Source organism: Myotis myotis, unplaced genomic scaffold (assembly GCF_014108235.1).
Source record: "Myotis myotis isolate mMyoMyo1 unplaced genomic scaffold, mMyoMyo1.p scaffold_m19_p_7, whole genome shotgun sequence".
Taxonomy (NCBI): domain Eukaryota; kingdom Metazoa; phylum Chordata; class Mammalia; order Chiroptera; family Vespertilionidae; genus Myotis; species Myotis myotis.
In genome coordinates this window covers 32278945-32302983 of record NW_023416379.1, presented here as the reverse complement: position 1 = coordinate 32302983, position 24039 = coordinate 32278945, and positions in this window count along the sequence as shown.

The window sequence follows — 24039 nt, the reverse complement described above, 5'->3', positions numbered from 1 at the left end:
TTCACATAATTGTCTCTCTCTTGATTGTGCTGCTTTTTCAAAACAAAAATCAGGTGGTTTAGTGAGAACATATTAGGTACATATATCATTTTGGCAGCCAATATCAAGTCACGATGGAATTAAGAGGGTCAATACCCAGCAGAGTCATAATGCAGGTGCTTCCTATGTGCTTGTACCTCAAAATGCTGGTAGTTAAATCGACTCTTTATCCACTTAAAAAAATGTACCAAGTGGCAACAATGTGCTTTCTAGGTATGGGGTTAATTATTCATATATGCACTTTTATATTCCAAGTCTTACATTCAATGCAAAGATGCATAAAGCAGTCATCTTCACAAATAGTGGCAAGACCCATTGTTTGCTTTGTCTTAAGACTTTTTATTCTGCCGGGAGCCGGTCCATCCTTGCTGTTTCAAGGGACCTGGCATATATGGCATATTGTTCTTAATATGTTTGCTCACCTTCTTGGCACTATGTGTTTTAACCAAGGTCTCCTCTCTGAGAAAGGTTGTTTCCCCAGGTAGGGATTTTCCCCTGAAGTTAGGGAGGGAATAAAACCTCTTAACTAAGTGCCAGGCGGGTAATTAATCACTTTAACTACGAACAATCGTGCTTAAGCTACATAATCTTTACTCCCTGGAATGAAGATAAGAAACGCCCTAACCTTTGTAATAGAGATTGATAGGATTGAATCAACTGGTATAAATACAGATACAACAAGACAGCAAGAGCCAGAACTCAGAACACAGAACGAAGAAGCCAGAACTCAGAACACAGAACTAAGAAGACAGAACCTACACAGAACCTAGAGACAGAAGAACTTCACTGGAGAGAACATGGCAAAAGATCCTGGACTGAACCTGACTACAGAAATTGGCAAGAGAACCTGACTAGAACCTGGTAACTGAACCTGGCTGGAGAACCTGGACAGAACCTGGCTGGAGAACCTGGCTGGAGAACCTGGCTGGAGAACCTAGCAAGACAACATGGACACAGAACCTGGCTGGAGATCCTAAGCAGAACTTCGCTGGAGATCCAGACCAGAACTTGGCTGGAGATCCTGGCTAGAGATCCTGGCTAGGCTGCTGATCAACTGAACGCTGCCTCCACGTCATTCCTTCTTCGCCGACTCCATCCACACCTTTGGGGACCCCTGGACCTGCTGGGGTTGGACCCCAGCATTATTCAACGTAAGTTTAACTTTCAACTTAAAGAAAAAAATAGATTCTATAGGAACACTGACTTAAAAACATGATCCTTAACATATTATCAGTATTCATTTCATACAAAGCTTTCAAAATAATTTTGCAGGAAATGAAACATGTAAGGACGAAAACACTTAAGACATATTACCTTTACCATCTCTCTCCCAAGTAACCTAATAGACACACCTTTGTTTCATAAGAAAAAAAAATTATATCATATAAAAAAAAGTTTTAGTTGTAAATATAAAAGGTAAAATTGAAATGACTATTCTTACCTAACTTCTGGTCTTACCCATTTTGGTCAAAGGAAAGAGGACAAGTTCAAATATCCAGGACCTAGAAACTAACTCAAGTTGCTGATAATTGACATTGTCCAAGGGAATGAGTGGGCCCATTTCCCGCTGTGGAGACAGGCCAAGTGTTTTAACGGCAAAATCTCAGCAGCTCACCTTAAAATTGGCTTTAAAACAGCTTTTCTGCAATAACCATATGTGCCCATTTTCTGCCTGAAGAATTTCCATTTTAAATCCCACCAAAACATGAGTCATAATGGAGATTCTGACATGACATTAACTATAGCAATGCTTGGGTAAAGAAAGGAGAATAGAATAATTGAAATGGTGATCAGGGTTCTACCTGGAGAATTGGACGGCTAAATGGAGAGCCCCTTGACTTTTCACCCCTGAGACTGCAGTTGGATTCAAGTCCTGACTGGAGTGACTAAAAAATCATTGTGGGCACTGATGTGAAAAGGCCCAGAGTGAAATTAGAATGGTGGTCTCAGTCCAGCTGTTTCTGTGCTGTATTTCCAAATCACAGACCACAGCAAATGAGTCCTCTCTGAGAAGATACACATAAAACGCATGCTTCTAGGACAAAAGAAAAGGGTAAAAAACACACGCTGGTATTAATGAACTATGAATCGCACAGATACATTACCCAAGTAATATCATGTTACACAACATATAGACATTTTTACAAAAAAAGGCCTTTGGCTATTTCATCATTGACATCCTTTGAAACTCTGTATTGTTAAGTTATTCCTGCTTTCGGTATGACCTACCTCCTAAATGCTAATCCAGGAAAATGGTAAATTCATTCAACTATTTAAACAAAAATATATTTTCACTTTCCATTGAATTCACTTCAATTATAAAAGAAATAAAACCTAGAAACATCAAAATGTCTGCAGCCTGATAAACTTAATTACGAAGGAGATGGAATCAGCCGCCATCCAAGGAAATACACAAAAGCTCTCAGGAATGCTGAAGTCCTTTCTTACAGGAAGGAGTTAATAGACCTAGCAGATTTCAAGAAAAACACCCTGTTAAATTACAAATTGCAACCAGCTCTGTGTTTCGTTTAGAGTGAATAATTCATTTGTACCTTAAATTCTTTCTCCATATCTGATTTCAAACACTGCCTCCAACAACAGGTGCTTACCCATATAAACGACTCTCCTGATTCTCCCAGAGAATAGCTGATTACAAGCAGACACGGGAAAGATGTGCTGGGGTTTGTGTCAGAGCCAGATAGCGTCTAACAAGATTCCAAAAAACAAATACCCTTGCAAAAAACGGTATTACACCAGGGAAAACAAGACCCATTCCATCAAAAATAAATCTGAAACTCAGTCGAATAATATCATATTCGCTTTTCATAGTGAATTACATGCGGCATCTGTGCTTCATCATTTTTAAATGTTTGAGGCACCCAAGCACTCACCTTGACATATTTTAGTCTTTACTGTGGACTTATTTCAAGACCCAACGCTTCATAAAGCAACAGCAATTAAACCACCAGTTTCCATTGTATGTAGATGACATTATTGGGCTCCCCTATTTCAACCTCCATATTTGGATTAATGAGATTAGACAATCCTTGGAACACCGGAAACACTCACTCAGAGCAGTAATATGCATATGAGAGAAATTGCAAAACCAGTTGGCATGCCCTGAGCATGGGGAAGATTTTCAAGTATTGCTCCTTTCAAGAAGCCTGATTAGGAGGGTATGATTGCAATCACTAATTCTTTTTATCAAGCGTCACACAATTGTTCAGATGGCCTACAAATTGCAATTACAAAGCAAAATGAGGGATGCTGGCTGGCTGGTCTTTTTTTCTGAAATCCAATCCACTTTAAAAGTACACTGCATACCAATAATTGCTTTTCATCAGTTCTCCGTTTCATAGTAATATTTTTTGATTATGCATTTTCATTGAGAAATCTCACTAGTCCACAAAGCACTTGGCTTGCATGAGTTTAAACATCAAGAGTCTTGTTTTCCACTTCGACACCTCAGAATTTCTAAATTTCGGAAATGCTATGGTCAATCTGTTTGACCTGCACAACCACATGTTCACTTGCAATGTGAACATACATAGGTCTTGCTTCTTAATATGCTACTGACTTAATTATTTACCTTTGATAGCCCTTTGCTCCACAAATAAAGTGAATAAATAACCACAAATCACTCCAGATCTCATTGGTTACTATACTAAAAATAATAAATGAAAGAGTGAATGAATGCTTGGAAAAGTGCATTACGAATACTTTTTGTTGTGACTGGAGGAGCAAAAGAGTCACATGTTAAACAGCAATTCTGAACATGGATTATTCACTGGGCAACAAACTAATGGAGAGAGTTTAGGGGGACAGAGAGGACATGGAATGCAGAGACTAGAGAACAAAAGAATCAGATTTTCAAAGTTTATCACTGCCAGTGTCTATTTGGCAGCATTATTTTGTTAAGCCGCTGAAAATAAAATGAAGTAACTTTTTTCCCATCATAGCTGTGCATGAACATTCCTTGATGGGTTAATAGGTTATAATGAGTACAATAACATTTGTACAAATATTAAATTTTGGAGAAGTTCTCTGTGTTCTATGTTCTCCTCACCGATGGTGTCAGTCCTAGATGTGGTAAAATGTCCAGTGACATTGTCCTCATAAAAACGCTGAAATACAGACTTAAAAAGGGGAGATGGTATAGACTTTGAGTGCTAGAGTCTAATGTTTGGGCTCTAATTTGATTTCACTGCTGGCCAGCTGTGAGGTGTAGGGCCAGTGACTTCTCCTTTCTGTGCTTCAGTTTCTTTATCTATACTATTACTATGGGAATAGTAATAATATCTCCCTCATATAGTGGCTTAAGGACTGAAAGAGTCAGGGTCATCCCTCTATATAGTAGAGGCTCTATATTTACCTACTATAGTCATCCCTTGGTATCTAAGATGAATTGCCCCTAGGAGCCCTTCAGGGCCCCCTTATGTACTAATATCTTACTGAGTGCTTGCCTTGTGCTGGATCCTGGGGGGAAAAAACAGAAGAATAAGACAATATAACTGGTCTTAATGGAAAAACAAGACCAAACAGACAATTAGGTTCAATGCGGTAAGGACCATGAGAGAGACACACTCGAAGCATTAAATGAGCAACTAAGAAGAATACCTGTTGTAGAGGGATGTACAGAAAGACTTCCTGGAGAGGAAATGTTTATGCCTGTTTTGAGGAGGCACAGGAGTTTGCCAAGCAAATTAGTAAGGAAAGGTATTCTAGAAAGAGGGAACAGTCTGTGCAAAGCCATTACCTGTTGGGGAAATGGAAACAGTTTGCTCTGAGAACAAAATATGCATGAGGGCAAATAGGAAGAGATGAAATTTAATCAGGAGGCAGGGGACAGATCACAGGGAATATTGGGTTCTGCATGAATGACTTCATATTTGAGCCTGAAAATTAAAAGATTTTGCATAAAGGAGTAACATTATTCTGAATTCTAGAGATGCTACTTTGCAGGGTTGTGAAGGAAAGGTTGGAGAGAGGTGGGGTTGGTGTTAGGAGACCAATTAAAAGGTTATTAATCAAATATAAGTGAAATGAGATAATAGAACTAAAGCAGTTTTTTTAATTAATCCTGAATATGAAATAATATAAAACCATGGAATTCCTATATAATGATGGAGAGAAACAGGTGTTGTTCTAAGGCAGTGGTTCTCAACCTTCCTAATGCCATGACCCTTTAATACAGTTCCTCATGTTGTGGTGACCCCCAACCATAAAATTATTTTCATTGCTACTTCATAACTGTAATTTTGCTACTGTTATGAATCATAATGTAAATATCTGATATGCAGGATGTATTTTCATTGTTACAAATTGAACATAAATAAAGCATAGTGATTAATCACAAAAACAATATGTAATTACATATGTGTTTTCCGATGGTCTTAGGCGACCCCTGTGAAAGGGTCATTCGACCCCCAAAGGTGTCGCGACCCACAGGTTGAGAACCGCTGTTCTAAGGTCTCTATGCTTATCTCTTAGAATCCTAATGCCAAGTCCATGCTGTATGTACTATTACCCCATTTTATAGGTAAAAGCTCTTAGGAAAGAAGAGATTAAGTAACATCTCAAGCTAACAAAACTCTGCCTACTACAGAGTCAGGATTCAAACCCTGGGTCAGGCTCTTAACAACCACACCACATAAAGGCCGGACGAGATGGATGAATGGAGCCAAGAAGAAGCATCACTATGAGGTTCCGGGCTGGATCTGGGAGCCAGACAGGCCTAAGATGAAGACTTGCTCTGAACCCTCATCTGAAACAGAGTATTCCCTGATCTCCCTGGGTCTGAGTTTAAATGATACAATCTTTAAAAAATCTTAAAATCGGGTGCCTGTAGGATTAGGGCAGAGAATAAAACAATATATGTAAATTGCATGCCCAATGCCTGGGAAAAAGAAAGCACACACAAATTGTGGTTATTATTATTGTGATTATTCAATGATATTCCCTATAGTCTCCATAGAGGTGATAATCACCAATGTAGGAAATCACAATATAGGGTAAAGAGGCAAAAAGAAACAGGGGTGAGCAGTATTTAGGTAACAGAAGATGATAATTTCAGAGTATTTTCCATTTGAGAAAAGACTTTTTTTAAACCAGGAACCTGATTTTATATCTTTTATTTCTGGCAGTTTCTGGCAAATAGTAGTTTCTCAAATATGTGTTGTAGAGTTGTAAATCTAACTCATACTGCAATGCTACTATGCAGGTGGAATAAAATAGTTCCTTTATTTTATCTGTAGCTGATCTGTTTTCCTTACAAGCCCCCTCCACAGGTTAATAGTGGAAAACATTTTATGATCCTATCCAGGACAAAGCTTAGTCAGATCCCATAGTTTAAGCCTTTCTGGTAATGCTGAGTTTCTTTGAAAAAATAATAATCTTTCACATTCATTCCCTTTCCCCCCTGCCTCTCTTCTTTCTCTCCCTAAAATAGCATCCAGGTGAATGCTTCAAGTCAGGATGAGAACACTCAACATAAGGCTCCAGGAAGCAGGCAATGAGACAGCAGGCTCTCCAATGTTCTCCAAAGCACGCCTTCTAAAGGCAGGTCTGCTCAGGCCCTGCAAGGCTGCTGCCCTGTGCCATGATCTCTGAGGATGCTGCCTGCTCTGTCCATGTCTACTTCGTATGTCAGGGTACCAACCATCATACCATCAGCCTTCAGTGGGCCTTCAAGGCAGAAAGAAAATTAAAGATCTCCCCCAACTGGTTAATACTGTGTTTCTTATTAAAATTTAGACAACTACAGATGTTAGACAACCCAGAAGTGGAATTTATAGGCATATCAAACCCAACCATATAAAATCCATCATAAAAATTTGAAAATAATTTATCTATGGGACCAAGAAGAATAAAACCTTAGAATAGAAAATAAATGGAAAGGAATCAAGTTGTATCTGTCAATTAAACAAAAATGACTGGTCTTGAGAATTCTGAAACTAGTTGTTTATAGGCAACAAAACATTCTGCAAGAAAATTATAATTAGCTAGGTGTTTTTTTCTTGAAGCAGAGCTATGCGCATGTTCGTCTGAAATTAGCAATAAACTTTAAATCACCAAACTTTTAGTTTGGGGTCTGACATTTATGGGACATGGCAAGTCTTTAAGAAACACTTTATTTCTAAGTCAATATCTCGCTTGGTAGTTTCATCTTTTGGAGATGAAAATTGATTTTTCTCAACACAGCAAATAGACTGTTCCCCTTCTCCATCACTGCGAGGTGCCAGGAGTGCAGCGAAGCCCCACCCCCCTGACCCAGCAGCCTCAGGGTTTGCCATTTCAGCATGATTCACACAGGAGGCCAGGAGAGCGTGGCCTGTCCAATGTTGGTGACTTTCTCATTTCAACAGAATTTTTTTTTATTATGGACAAAAATTAAAGATAGTGAAACAGTACTTTTGTTACAAGCTGTCATAGTTATTTTACCATAACTTTTATTTCAGGCAACAAATACAAAGGATTGGCTCGGATCTGCCTTAAAAAATAACCCAGTGTGTTTATTTGTGAAGCTCATTTCTCTATGAGGACTGAAGGGTTAATAGTCATTGGGTAAAATTTGAAATGTGTTGTATTTAATTTATAAACTCTCCCAGAAAAGCCAAGCCAGGAGAATTTAAAATGTATTTGCTGTACTGCTTCACTCTCCTTGGCAGAATAAAGGAGCTGTTAAAGAGAAATGGTGAAGTGTTTCCCCACAGTATGATCCATGGATTTTTGGAGAAGAAATGTGGCTCAATATGGGTGTTGGGACACCCATGTGATTATAATAGGAACCTTTTGTTTCCACTGGGGATTTAGAAAGCCACACAGAAATATTACTGTCACCTTAAGAATGGGGAAAGGGGCAGATAATCTACAATATCAGAGAGCTGAAGTCACGAGGCATCCAAGTAGACTGACTTCCAAAGAGTGACAAATTCCTCAAAAGGACTCACCAGCTGTTCTGTCATTGGCAAGGTATGCAAAACTTGTAATAAGAAAAAGGCTTTAATTTTATGATTTTTAAAATACAGAGTATAGGTTCATATGACAATTTAGACACATTGGGAGCCTCAGACAAAAGGAGGATCCATACCCTCTCCCAAGGCCCACTGTGTCAACATGAACAACACTGAAGGCAGGAAGAAAGAGCAGGGACACAGTGTTCATGAAGTGACTGGTGGCCACTCAGGAGAGCACCCAAGTTCATCCACTTCCCCAGACCATCTCTTACAGGAAGCAAAGGCATTATGTCGCTGGGGAAGAGAAGGGGCAGTGTCAAAGATCCAATGCTTATGGGAGCTAGATAGCAGCAAAAGCCCTCAGGGAGGGGGTGAGCAGAGAACTCTCCTGGGCTGCAAATCTTGCCCTGATACCAAGCAGGAATCTGTTACTGCTGGAAAAGGGGCCTAGTCAAGATTTGGCACCAAAATAAGGGGAGGAAAGGGAAGGGAGGGGGGCAGGAATACTGATGGGGGGTGGGGGGGCAGGAATACTGATGAAGCACTACTCCCAAGACCCTGATTCATAAGACCTTCCTAAGATTGGTGATGGATCATATGAATTGAGGAACCCTCCATGCATCCAACTCCCACTCCCCAAATCCATTGGCCTTGCCACAAGCCTAGCACTTAGTAATGAGCAATCACAGTCTATTGCTGGGGAAGGACAAAAATGGCTCAGGTATGCACACGCCACTGCAATCTGAGAATAGAGCAGGAACAATAAGAAAAATCCCTCAGCACCTAGGATCTCTCTAAGCACAAGAGCAGCCCATCATCAGAGGAATTTGAAGTCCATGGGGTACTCAAGGTTAATTACAGCAACAATAAAACCCCAATCCAACCTGACTACAGAGGAGTCTGCCTTCACCACCCACAATAATGACCTGACAGAATGACGCATGTGTCCATTTCTGGGTGCTAACACTATTTGCTTCAGTCTCTTCTGTTGTACACACAACACAATGTCTGACATTCATTCAAAAATAACAAGGCACATTAATAAATCAAGGAAAAGTATGACTAAAGTCTTTGTCTTTATTAAGTTCCTGATTAGGGGAGAGGCCTCTTAGCCAGTAGTAAATGGATTATAACAAGGAATTATATTAGAAATATTTAAAAGTGTATTAGAAGTATTACCTTGAGAAGGAAATGGGTAATTATTTCTGCCTAGGGGGAAGTGTCAGGGAAAGCAAATAAAAGATTTTAAGTGAGACTTTGCCATGAGGACCACCAGAATAAGCATTTCAGCAGAGAAAATTGCTGTGCAAAGGCACAGATGGATGAAGAGGACATGAAATACTGGCAATTTCACAGTTAGACCAATAGAGTCTTAGAGAAGAACAGTTCTCTCACTGTTTGGCTCTTTTCTCATGGTTTCTATGAGTGAGCATTACTCTATAATGCAGAAGGAATATGGCATAAATTTGAATAGATTCCCTGCATTTCTCTATTTACAGGAAATAATAACACTTTTTTTCTTTTATTTCTTACTGAAAAGTTGAATTAAGAGAACTGTATGGCTTATAACACTTCTCATTAATGGTAATTAGTTTCTGTATTTGAAGAACATCATAAATACTCACATGTGGGTTTCAGTAGGATCTAAAAATTATAACGTTTGGAACTCGCCCAAACTGCTAAACCATGAGAGCTTTTGAATATAAAGTATTTTGAAGAAATGGTGCAATGCACAAAACTTTCAATACAACCGGCTTACATTGCTTTTTATTATGAAATTTAAACTCTCATTTTTTAGTTAGTGCAGTTTACCTATAGGCTGAAATTCGAGAATCTTCACAAATGCTATATAATTAATATTCATTCTCCTTCCCCACCTCCTGTGTGAGACTGTTGACTCCCTCGGTGGGTGTAGGTGAAGCCTCACAGGCTAGGACAGCAGGTGTGCATTCTACTAGGCATGGGAGGTGCCGTGGACGATGTATTAACTACTGCATCACTGATCTTCTTTTCTTTCATCTAGACAGGGAGAGGCTAGCACTCCAGATACTGTATTCACTACCCATTTATTTATACACTCACTGCAATCCTTCATTCCTTTATATAAACCTGTGCAAGACTAGATGGGAAGGCAACACAGCCAGGGCTACAAAGAAATGCACAGAGGTCAGAATCAGGAAGATGCTGCACTCACTACCTGCTTTCCTCTGGAGATAAACAGCCCTCTCGAGTGCCTCATACACACATCTCACACAGCACGTGTCTTCCTGGGGTGTGCAAAGTGTGCTGCGAATTCAGCCACTAAGACGAGCATGCAACATCTTGCTAGATCATCAATTTTCCTGAAATATTTTTAGAGAAAAATATCTTCTTTTTGCAATTAAATGTAGTGGTACCATGAATTAGCATGCATATTAGAATTATAAGTTTTTTAGCTAAAAAAAATGAATATTGTCTTCACCCTTCCTCCAGAACACTTTGCAAGGTCCTCCAGGCTCTGCTGTTCATGTTCTTCTCCTAAGAGAGGTACATAGAGGATAAGAAACTCTCAGACTTGCTGAGGTGAGTTCATATGTGAAGTATAGAAATCTTGGGAGGGATGGTGGTAGCTAGTTGGAGGCAGTTCAGTGATAGTCATGATATAATTCTTCTAAAGCTCATAAGTATTAAGAGATAGATTTAAAAAAAAAAAACACAGCCAACATGAACTGTCAACCAAAGGAGATGATGAGGCTAGAAGTTTTACTGAGCCTGGGTTTCTCTGGAGTCCAAGAGTCACAGGCCTTCCACAGAATGAATCAGAGATCACTTTCTCAATGTTCTGGGCTCAGCATCACCACTTTCAAGATTGGCACTCCAGGGGAAAAGCCACAGCCCAATAAAAACAGCCTTAACAGCAAGAAAAATGTGTTCATGAAATCTGAACTGCCTCGGGGCTCAGATATTCTGGTTCCTGCCTTGCCACTCTGGGTCATGATGTGGCCTTTCCCTAAGAAGTCAGTTTTCTGATTCTCTGTCAAAAGCATCCCTTTGACAGCACTGACCCCTCCCTACAACTGGTATGTGATGCTGATGCTCAGCAGCATATGAGCCACCTGAACATCTGTCAAGCAGATACAAGTCATTGGACCCCAGCTGGTTGCTTCCACAAGACAATTTGCAGCATTGAGGGACTCTTCTGGCTGTGTAAACTGCCTCTCTCCCCTTCCACAACAAGCATTTCTGTTGCCCTGTTGTGTATAGGCTAATTGCCTTCTGAGCTATGTTAGTGTTGGGACATGTAAAAGACACATAAATGCAGGCAGGTCCAAGTCAGGGAGATGCCACTCTCACTACCTGCCTTCCTCTGTAGGTGAGCAGACCTCTCAAGTGTTCTGTGTGATACTAGAAAACTAATAATACATTCTTTTTTGCCATTAAAACAAGAGAAAGATCCACTTGTAAAAACTTTGCACATGAAACTAATATAATATCATGTGCCAACTTTAATTTCTTTAAAAAAGAAAGGCAAAACTTTGCATCAAGGCCACACTTTCTGGCAAAAATACTGCTGTTAACCATGGAGTTCTATACATCTCTGGGCCTACTCTGCCTTTGCTCAACTGGATAGAGCTCCATTATTTTCAGATTTCAGTACATTGTGAGAATTGCTTAACCTTGAAATAAAAATCCATGGGGTGGTAAAGACAGAGGGCCGATCAGAGATGTCTGCAAAGGACACACTTTGGCGGCCTTCCTGTCCCTTCCCCCAACTCAGCAGCCTGGAAAACCATGGAAAGAATGTCTTTCCATAAAGCAACCTTCAGGGACCTCCTCGCCTGCATGTGCAATGTCTGACTTCGGTAGTTTCTCCATGCACACTCGGTGGGGGTGTGCACCAGTCACTGCGTCTTCCCTTCAGTGCTCAGCTTAGTAGACAATAAATAAACGGCTCTTCAGAAAATTACCTCTTCCAATGTACTCAATGATACCCTGGTGCCCTGTAAGAGTTGATTTCCATCACTGCAAAAATTAATTCACCTCATACAGTAAGCAATCTAGTACTTGAAAGAAATAGTGTTATGGAATCAAAGCCAATGCTACAAATGGAATCTTGAAACAGAAACATTTTTTTTCTTTTACTTCAGAAACTATTTAGAAAATGACAGTTATTATCTCATATTTTCTAATAATTAGTGAAAGAGAAACAATGTAAATATCTGTTGGTGAAACATCAAAAGACTTTTGCTGATTTTTTTACTCATTGTGGGACAATTATTTTGTTGAGGTGTAAAGCAGACTGGGTGAGAGGAAATGGAGAATGGATGTTCCATCAGGGTCATTTCTGAGCAAAATCACATTGGGAAACCACTGAGCAAGTTACAAACGCAGATAATCTGAGTCCTTGCCAGAATCCATTCATCTCTGCTCTGTCCTATGCTAACTCAGCTACTCCACCTCAGTGTCAGAGAACTGAACGGGATTTTAGGGATCCATAAGAGATCCGACTCTCCAACTAGCAGGGCATAAAACCTGGGAAATAAACATGTTCCCAGAAGTGTCAGAAGCACCAATAGAAAAGATCTGTTGTATGTTCTGGATGGAAATCCAATCAGACATACAGTTCAGGTTCTCTGGAAGGAATATTCATTAATTTATCCGTCCTTTAATTTGCCAATATTTGTAGAATGTTTACTTTGTGCCAGGTATCTAATAGGCTAGCGACATATAAAAATGAGTGAGATAAAGATATCTCAGGGCTGCATCACAAAAGATCTCATTGGTCAAGATGGGAAATTTGGAGTTTAGTCTAAGTGCAATGGTAGTCATGAGGGTTTTAGGTAAAGGAGTGGGTGTATTATGGTTCATATTTTAAAATACAATGGAGAGATGGATGGAGAACAGACTGGAGTGGGGAAGATAGAATTGGTTAGAACGTGTCAGGAGTCCACAAGTTCAGGAATAGGAAGATGCCTCTGAGTGACAAGTGGGACCACGATTCAAGTTAAGTTTAACAGGAAGAGATAATTTTTCCTTTTTATTTGAAAACCTCAGCATTTTGACTTCATCTTCCACCCTCCCTTCGATCTTTCCTTCCTTTACTCCCTCTTTTTGAAATAGGAGAATCTTTCATGTGTTTGCTAAATATAAGAGAAATAAAAGTTTTTCATTAAAAAGTGCCAAAATATACCAGTGTCAAAAAAAATTGTAAAACTCTTCCCTTTCCTTGTAATCTCATGCCAAGAAGATAAGCGCTGTTAATAGTTTCATGCATATGTGTCCAAATTTTCTCTATGATCACGTTAAAAAAAGAAATATATTAATTAATCATGGTGATTTGGTAAACAATCATTGGCTTTAATAAATAAACTTGAAATGGCTAAATAGTGACCCACAATACAAAAAAATTTCAGAAATTAATGGATTTGGAGAAAGACATATCTAGGTAGTATTACTCAAAGTGTGGTCCTAAGACCACCTGAGTAATTCCTGATTTTGGTGCCATCCCAACTGAATCTCTGAAAATGGAGCCCAGGAATCTGCATTAGGACAAGCTGCCCAGATGATCCTAATGTACACGTACTTGAAGAACAACTCGCAAAGTATGTAATTTCTGCCTTAATCGAATAGTGAATAACAACTATACATATATCTTCAAAATAGATAAGCATGATTGAAACATCTTTAACTTCCCTTTTGATAAGAAAATTTGATTTTTTTACAATTGCTTAGCAACCAAAATATGTTTAGAAGCAGAAAAATCACTGTCCTCCCCTCCTCCATGTAGGAGGACCTCGATTAGTCAATAATCTGGGCTCCTGTCAGCCCCTCCAGGAAGGAGGAGGGAAGTGGTGAACAGCTCCCCCAGTCCCTCCTGGCCCTGTCTTTGGGATGCTCTCCTGGATTGTGCATGGCTTTCTTCCAATTCTTTAAACGCCACAGTCTTGATATAGCCTGTGGCTAAGTCCGAAAATCTTTTAGGAAGCTCTATGTTGCCAGAAAGCTAGGTCACATCCTCCAGTTTATCTTCTGTGCTAATAAACCAGACATCTATGCCTACCTCTGTCTGACTCTGCATCTGTCCATCGGTTCCTCATCAAGGGGCAGGGGGGCTGAGTATTGCCTTCACCAAATTTCAACACCATCTCTGTGGGTCATGGTGATCCATCATTCTCATAATCATTTAACACAAAGTTTACTCAGCTTATTTTGGTAGTAAGTGGAGTCAGAAAATTCTACCAACACACAGAAAAAAAAGTATTGGCTTTTGTTTTTAAAAACAAAACTAATATAATCATACAATATGTAGTTATGGAATATCATTCTTTAGACCTCAAAGAAACATCCCTGATTTATTAGAAGAAAGGGATTCTCAAAACCAAACCACATCTCAATACATATTTCTTAATAATTCAGAAGAGGGAGGCGTGAGGAAGAAAGGGAAAGAGAAAACAGGGGCCCTGGCCAGTGCTGCTTAGCGGTCAAAGGCACATACTTGGGTTGCATGTTCAATACCTGGCTCTGGGTCGAGGCTTGTTCTAGAGGCAACCAATCCCATGTCTCCCTCACATACTCTCTCTCAATCTCTCTCTTTTAATCTCTCTCTCAATCTCTCTCTTTTAATCTCTCTCTCTCTCTCTCTCTCTCTCTCTCTCTCTCTCTCTCTTTTCCTCCCCCCTTCCCTCCCTCCCTTCCACTCTTTCTAAAAAAAATCAATGGAAAAAATATCCTTGGGTGAGGATTAATGAAGAGAGAGAGAGAGAGAGAGAGAGAGAGAGAGAGAGAGAGAGAGAGGAGGAAATAGAGAAATTGATTGTGGCTTACCCTTATTGCTCTTTACTTTGGCATAAATCATTCTGCTGCTAGAAAGAATATAGAAATAGCACTTAATGTGGGTGTTATTCCTGGTCAGCCACTACCCATTACTGTGTGTAGCCTTCAGCAAGTCACCTAACACCCTGGCAACCTTGGGCCTCAGTTTCCCCCAAATAGTCTTGGATCACAGAGGGTCTATGATCTCCTCCACTGTTTAATTTCTTCCTGCTTCTGTTGTTTTATGCAGGAGCCTTCATTGATAAAGCCTTTATTTTTCTTTGAATGTAGCAGAACAATTTATAAACACTAAAGTTCTCACATAATAATAAAAGCTTGTGATTTAAAATGTCCAGCATAGGGAATAAGTAGACAATATTCTAATAACTGATATAGTGATAGGTGGGTACTAGGCTCATCAGGGTGACCACTTCATAAGGTATATAAATGTCTAGTCACCATGTTGCACACCTAGAACTAATGTATTCAAATGCAATTGAAAAATAAAATATTTTAAAAGCTTCTGACTTCTCCAAAAGACCAAGGACAGCAAACACTGAGTCTGCAAAATGCAGTCAATGAACATGTATGTAAATTTTTTAAAAAAATATCAAACACAAATGTTTTCCATAAAAAGGGCAACATCCTAGGTGTTACAAGAGCTGGATCATGAGTCAGGAGGTATGAACTTGGGTTTCATTTTTGCTATCAATTTATGGTTTAACTTTGAGAAAGATGCCTAGCATGCCTGATGACCAGAATAATAATTTATAAAAATGAGCTATAATCATCAATAGAAACTAACAGAATGCTCAACCCTATTCCTATGAGTAGGAGGGGGAGAGTAGAAATAATACGGAGCTAGGGGATCTGAGGTGAATTACTTTTAGTCTGAAGCCTTAATATCATTTATAAAATGAGAAAAATTGTATGTCAGTCGCTGTAACATCCCTTGTGTAAAGTCTAGGACACAAGTAACATCCCTGAGTAAAATGAATCAGCTGTTTTCCTACATCTATGTTGCAGCAGTGTGGGTGTGGAAGCAGAAGTGGAAGATTAACTTTGCAAAGCTAACACCAGAATTACTTTCAAAATATAATTAAGTTGCTTGGCAGAAACCTACTATTCAGAGTCAAGGTAATTTTAGAAGATACAAGATGTAGAAGATAGTATTGTGCTTTAGTTAGCTATAATGGCCATGCAATGTTATTGTACACTTTAATAACTGGTATTTTAAAAATTCTTGCAGCTTGTATTCTCTAACTGATGTTTTCTTTAAAAATGTCCTGGTTGCCTCAGTAACGTCTCTTGGATTTCTGTATGAAAATGTTCATTTCTTTGCCCCAAGATTATCAAAGATATGTCTTGTCAGTCGGCTTAAAAGATGCTTGGTGCAGACCTCAGAGTGAGCCCCTGGTGTTTATTTAAATAGGATTTTCGATTAGCAAGCAATTAGCTACTCATAACATGTGACACTGTAACTGATGTCATCAGAGTAGCTAATTAAGTGTACTAATGCACATGACACTCCATGATGCAAGGGACTCAAAGCACAAACATGTATCCTGCTTTCTGGATGTCACAACTGTAATACTTTGGCGGAAATTCATCTCAATCTGATTATGAATTCAGTAGTGACCCTTCAGAAGATCGCAAACTGCTAGTTTTTCAAGATATTTGATTTGGCATTCCTAGCCTTTTCTTTACTTTCTGCAGTGTTTCCTACAGCTTCAGCTCAGTGAACCAGCTCTGCTATAGCACTGGTTTATAGTGATTAACAGAAATAGGCCAGTGGGTTTGTTTTGAGCATATTTCTTCTATGTCAGCCTAAAGCACAGGAGGGCTGGGTAATGAGCAGCTGCCGAGAATTAGACCTGCTTGACTTGATCAAGACTGTGGCAAACGTGCAAGGTGATTCTATGACATCTTTCTTTCTCTGTCCCGTGATGTGGGTGGGAAGTGGGAAAGGGAGCTCAGGGGTCAGAGGAGGAGCACAGGGGTGGGATCAGGCAGCTCTGCATGCAAATTGCAGTCCCACAGCTTGCTAGCTGGGTCCTCTGACAATGGGCTGAACCCTCTGAGGTCCACTGTCCTTATCAGTAATTACAGGTAATAATTCCTGCTTCTAAGAGTTGTCATGAAGATTTAATGAATGAAACTGGTAGGATAAATAGTAAGCTATTAATACCCGGTCCCTTCTCCCCATATCTCCTTCCCACTTTCAGTACTTTCCATTTCTGCTGGTCTGCCTTCCCTCCCTCTCCCCCTTCCCTCCCTCCCTTCCTCCCTCCCTTCCTTCCTTCCTTCCTTCCTTCCTTCCTTCCTTCCTTCCTTCCTTCCTTCCTTCCTTCCTTCCTTCCCTCCTTCCCTCCTTCCCTCCTTCCCTCTGACATGTCCTTTTGTGCTTTAGACTAGATACTATATAGTATACATATATACTAGTACACTGTTTCTGCCCTCAAACACTTAGAATCTAGTGGGAAAAAATGAGTAGTGAGTACTTTTAATACAATAAGTACACGGGTGGTGGCTGGGGTGGAGGTGGGGGAGCACACGGAAGGAACATTTAACCCAGTCGCAGAACCCACAAAGCTTAGGCTGAGCTCATGGTGAGTAGTAGATGGCTAGATATGGAGGGTGGAGAGCTGTACATACCTAGACCATCACATGCAAAAGTCCAGAGGCCAGAGAAAGCCTGAAACTACAGGTAGCCCTCCTGGCTGGAGGGCAGGCACAAACAGCAAGCTGCAGGAAATGAGCTTGAAGCAGGCAGAGCCAGGTCTTGAAGTATTCTGCCCCCTGCTTGAGGAATTTAGGCTTTATTGCGAGGGACTTTAGGGGCAACTGTGGGGTTTCAGTGGAGAGGAGGCAGAATAGAATTGGTGCTTTAGAAAGATAGAGGAGGTATAGGAGTTAGTCAAAAAAGTAAAGCCAGATATGGAGCCTTTGAAGAAGCCCAAGGCAAAGACAGTGGCAGCCTGAAGCAGAGTAATTAGAATTTTTTTTTTTAGGGTTTTTCTTTTTTTTTTAATATATTTTTTATTGATTAAGATATTACATATGTGTCCTTGTCCCCACGTTACCCTCTACCCCCCCCCCCCACTCATGCCCTCACCCCCCTGTTGTCCGTGTCCATTGGTTAGGCCTATATGCTTGCCTGTAAGTCCTTTGGTTGATCTTTCCCCCTTACCCCCACCCTCCCCTACCTTCCCTCCAAGGCCCGACAGTCCAATCAATGCCTCTCCATCTCTGGATCAGTCCTTGTTCATCAGTTTATGTTGTTCATTATATTCCACAAATGAGTGAGATCATGTGGTATTTATCCGCTCTCCAGTTCCATCCATGCTGTGGCAAATGGTAAGAGTTCCTTTTTCTTCTTCCTCTTCTTAAAGAATACCTTTCAGCATTTCATATAATACTGGTTTGGTGGTGATGAACTCCTTTAGCTTTTTCTTATCCGTGAAGCTCTTTATCTGACCTTCTATTCTGAATGATAGCTTTGCTGGATAAAGTAATCTTGGTTGCAGGTTCTTGCTATTCATCACTTTGGATATTTCTTGCCACTCTCTTCTGGCCAGCATGGTTTCTGTTGAGAAATCAGCTGACAGTCGTATGGGTACTCCCTTGTAGGTAGCTGACTGTCTTTCTCTTGCTGCTTTTAAGATTCTCTCTTTGTCTTTTGCTCTTGGCATTTTAATTATGATGTGTCTTGGTGTGGTCCTCTTTGGATTCCTTTTGTTTGGGGTTCTCTGCGCTTCCTGGACTTGTAAGTCTATTTCTTTCACCAGATAGGGGAAGTTTTCTGTCATTATTTCTTCAAATAGGTTTTCAATATCTTGCCCTCTCTCTCCTTCTGGTACCCCTATAATTCTGATGTTGGTACGCTTGAAGTTGTCCCAGAGGCTCCTTACACTATCTTCATATTTTTGGAATCTCTTTTCTTTTTTCTTTTTCGGTTGGGTATTTTTTGTTTCTTTGTATTTCAAATCTTTGACTTGATTCTTGGGATCCTCTTGTCTGCTGTTGGATCTCTGTAAATTATTCTTTATTTCAGTCAGTGTATGCTTAATTTCTAGTTGGTCCTTTTTCATGTCCTCCATGGTCTCACTATACTTATTGAGGGACTCACTAAATTTATCTGCGGTTTCCATAAAATTCTTGAAAAACCTTATAAACGTGGCCCTGAACTCTATATCCAGTCGTTTGCTTTCCTCCATTTCTGCCATTTGTGACCTGTTTCTTTGTCTCCGCATTTTGGCTGCTTCCCTGTGTTGATAGAGTGGCTTTGTGTGCTAGGTGTCCTGTAGGGCCCAGTGGCTCAGCCTCCCCAGTTACCTGAGGTGGACACTCTTGGTGCACCCCCTTGTGGGCTTTGTGCACAGTCTTGTTGTAGTTATGCCTTGGTTGTTGTAGGATCACTGGGAGGAATTGACCTCCAGGCCAATTGGCAGTGAGAATCAGTTGTGTCTGCAGTGGGAGAACTTCTGTGCTGGAGACACCCTTCTGGGGCAAGACTTGCTTCAGTGGGGCTTTGGTGCTCACTGAGTCTGCACCCTGAGTGTGTCCCTTATGGATCTGAGGAGTTGTGATCTGGATGGTCCCCCTCTGACCACTGGGTACAGTGGCTCTTGGATCTAAGGAGGTGCTAATTTAGCCTCTGCCTGAGGTTACACAGCAGAAGCTACGAAGAGAACTGCAGATTTCCCTTCCTTTTTTGGAATTTGGAGGTGCCCTGATAAGGCTCAGCTGTGAAGCAATGCAAGCCGCTGTGGGGCCTTGGGCCTTCTCTTGGAAGTTCTGGGTCTGTCTGGCCTGGCTGCAGTTAGGTAATTATCAGGTTGCAAAGGGCCGGGGCATTCATATGCAAAAGCCTCTGCCTCAGCCTGGGTGGGGCAGGGTCTCAGGGAGTCAACAGGGTGGAGCAAGCAGCTATGGTGGAGCCTCAGCCCTGCTCTGAGGAGTCACAGGTCTCAGTGTCCCGCTAAAGGCTGCAAGCACCTCTAAGGGAAAGCCTCCCTCAAGTTCGCCCGCTGCCAGACAGTACAGTTTCTCCCCGTATGAGTCCTGGGTCCCCAGAGACTTCCTGGAACCGGAGTTCAGAGCCCTCGGGAGCTTGTGACTCCCTCCGGATTCAAAAAGACAGCCGTGTCCTCAGGTGACAGCCCCTTTCCGCGTGCGCAAGCCGCCGTACCTCTGCACTTTACTTCTGCAGCTCCTCTGGCTCTCAGTGTGCTTTTCTTTCCTTCTAGTTGTAGAATTTACACTCAGCCAGCCTTCCTGTAGTTCTGGACGATGTCCGTTTTGTGTTTTTGCTGTACCTTTCAATTGTTGTGGGAGGCAGCAATTTTCTGGTGTTTATCTATGCCGCCATCTTAGTTTCTCCCGTAATTAGAATTTTTATTACTCCTTCTTGAAACTGAGAACAGCGCTGGGAAGGTCTACATTCTCTAGCTAGGAAAACAGGCTTCCCACTTTTTCCACCTTGCTGGGTGTTAACAGTGTATACACACAAGCAGTGGCTATTATCACTGACACATTTCCTTTGTGACTCATGGTTTTTAAGCTGCAGTCATGGCCTAGTTGATGACTGCTGCGGAGTCGGTCACCTTCCGAGGCGGTGACCAGTGTTTTGTTCCTGTGCCAGGAGAGCCTTCTCCACAAAATGCCCTGAAACCCAAACCAAACAAACAGAAGAAAACAATAAAACTTGACTAGCCTTCTCTGAAGAATGTATTTGATTGTGGTTGAGATTGAGCATGTGTGTGTGGAGGGGGAGAATGTTCTGTGAAATATAACCTCCCACTTAAATGCCCTCCCCTAACGACTGCTTCTGGGACTTCGGAAGACCGCTGGCCTTTTATGAAACGTGCCGCAGCAATGTAGCAGAAGGGCAGACTCTCATATCTTAAGAAATATGCCAACCCTGGTTTCCCTGTGAGAAACTCAAGCATTTTAGAAGCAAGTCCTCTAAATATAATTTTACTAAATATCAAATTAGAAGGAATTAGTCTTTGGAGGTACAAAATAAGAAACAAGAATCCTATACTTACTCATTTTGAAAAATAGCTTGCAAATAAAGTAACTTTTTTTTAGTTTATGGGGCAATGGGTTGTTTAGCATGTAAAACTGGTGTTTAAAAATGTGCTCTAGAGCCATATAAATACAGCAACTGCTGGTTATGCATAGAGGAGCATGAGTGAAGAGCAGGAGGCAGCATTTGAACACTGGTGATTTTTTAAATGATTTGGGCCCACAATATTTCTTTGCCAGAAAGCAATGAAGTGTGAAACCAATCCAATGAAACCAGATAGATTGGGACACCCTGCTTACATATTTTTACTGAGCCTTCAACATGCAGACACCATCTGAACCCTACGGTTTGAGATCGTAAATCCTCCTGTGAGGCTCATTTGTTAATATCTGGGGTCATTTATCATCCCAAACGGACAACTGCAAAGGAAAACACAATTGAATACAGTCGATCCGTAAATGCTGACGTGTTTGCATGGGGCCTCATTTGGACAAAAAAGAAGCTTCTCTGTATTTTCTGTCTAATACACTTCCATGCCCACACAGGCCTTATGGGTACAAATGTATTTCTACAAATGTTTCCACTTTTGTTCTCTCACCTCTGACCATTTTATTCAACTACCATTTATTAAGTGCCTGTTACACATCGATTACTGTAAGAAGTGCTCTAGAAATAGGATCTCTTTTCATTACAACACCACCATGAAAGGGGGCACCATCACAGAGTATTACAGACTGGATGTCTTTACAACAAAAATTGTTGAATTATTTATCGTGCCTGCATTGGTGTGGTCCCTCATTAATTATCTCACATTTCCGGAGGCCTGAAGTCTAAGATCAAGTGTTGGTGCCTTCTGAGGGATGTGAGAGGAGAACCGTCTCCGTGGCTTGGAGATGGCCGTCTTCTCCCTGTGTCTGCACAATGCCTTCCCTCTGTCCATGTCCTTGTCTACATTTCTTAAATTTGTTTTCAGGTCACTATTCATAATAGATGAGGGCCATCCCAAATACTTTGTTTTAACCTAAGTACCTCTATAAAGACCCTGTCTCCAAATACAAGTGTGTTCATGTACTGGGATTAGGACTTCAATATATGAATTTTGTGGGGGACACAATTTAGCCCAGACATAGCACATTCCCATTTTACATGTGAGATAATCTGGGCTTGGGAAGCTCAAAGCCAGAAAGAGAGTAAGTTGTGCAGTGAATATTCCCCTGTGTCTGTCTGATTCCTGAGAGCAAGCTCTTATTCATCACTCTAAGCTGTTTTCCAACCTGGCCACCACCCCACATCTCATCACATCCCCTCCATCACCAGCCTCACCATTGGTATGAAAGTGCATTGGCTGATGGGGCAATACAAAAATTAATTTTCTACCAGAGGTGAGGAGAAATGTAAACAAAGGCACTTTGAAAACTTTTATTGATGATCTACTTAACCAAGCATGGTAATAAGCTTCTGAGAAACAGAATACAGAACTTGACCCAGCAACCAAGGAGCTTTCAATTAATGATAGACAACACCCATGCAAACAAGTTCAAAAGATAGATGGTGTAAGCTGAATGAATGTCTATATTAACTAGATAATGGAAGAATTTACATTAAACAAGAACAAAGAGATAAGTAAGGCCAGAAGGAAGTTGAGGGAGTTTCATATTTAGATTAGGCTGGTCTGAAGGAAATCTTCCTCTCTTTTCCTGTTATTCAAGAATAACTGTGGGAAGGTTTTTAGGAACCTCTAAAGCAGCTCAGTTTTTGTTTTTTTTCTGAATTTATTTTTTAAATCCCATTACAAATTTTAAATATTTTTCTCATGTTCCCCTTCAGCAATGAGTTACTATTACACATTTTGTAGACATTATTCTAAACAAAATGGCATATCCTCAGAAAATTTTAAGCATAAAAATGAAATCTCATATCAACTCTTATGAAAGTTGGATTCCATATTAAACATCAAAATTAACTGGAGACATCTTATTAGGTTGTTCAGTCATTTAAGAGCAAGTCAGGAGAAATTTGAATATCCTGACCAATATATACATCAATATACACACTAGAATGTGATCATTATGGAGCATGAAGGCAAACGAATGACACCTCGTTAATAAGTGAAACTTCTGTTCCACAACTCTCCGGCCAAAGTTGGCTTAAATCAAAGTTTTTACATAATCAAATGTTAGTCCATGTTATATCAGAATTAATCTGGACAAAATTAAAAGCTAATTGGTCAGATATCTTCAAATCAGTGATGAATAGTGTAGACGTCTAAATATTAGTCTCACCCATAAAGTTATCCACAGGGCTATAGAGAGTCGAAGCAAGGCCATATATTTTAGCATTGTCCCATTGAGTTACTTATTGAAAACCCTCATTTGAGCCTGTATGTTTAGGGACCATGGATTACAATATTGTGTTTTCTCCTTTTTTTCATAAAGATTTGTCAAAAGGTAAGCATTATTGGTCCAAGTCACAACCCTTATAAAATAATAAAAATTTCTTATGCCCACCGGCATAGCTCAGTGGGCGAGCTTAGACCTATGAACCAGGAGGTCAGGGTTAGAGTCCCTGGTCAGGGCATATTCCCCGGGCTGCAGGCTCCATCCCCAGTAGGGGGCATTCAGGAGGCAGACGATCAATGATTCTCTCTCATCATTGATGTTTCTATCTCTCTCTCCCTCTTTCTTCCTCTCTGAAATCAATAAAATATATTTTTTCAATTTTTTCTTATAATGAAGAATTTGTCAAGAAAGTGCATGTGTGTACATATATACACACATATACTTTTTAACGCATTCAAACCTATAAATGGCTGGTGTGTCAAATAAATAGGATAAGCAACTGTGAACTGTAAAAATTAAAATGTAGAAACAAATGACCATAAACCATCTTCCCTCTTTCTATGGGTAGAATTAGAGCTAGTGACAAATCCAGCCTGCTAAAACAATGGGGTCTTAACTTTGGAAACCATAGTATTGCCCTGAAACAGTAATAAATTCTCACACTTCTCCTAATACCACTGAAAAGCACAGTGACACAATTCCAATGCATATGTAAATAATTACTAAGCAGCAGATAACTATGCCCAAATCAATAGCCAGACAGCCAGGTTACTCTATGTCAAAACCCAGGCAATTCAATGAAAGCTCCCCTGAGGAATATTCTTGGTTGTTATGGTGAATTTTGCTGTTCCCTTTGCATTTTGATTGATTAATACACAATGCA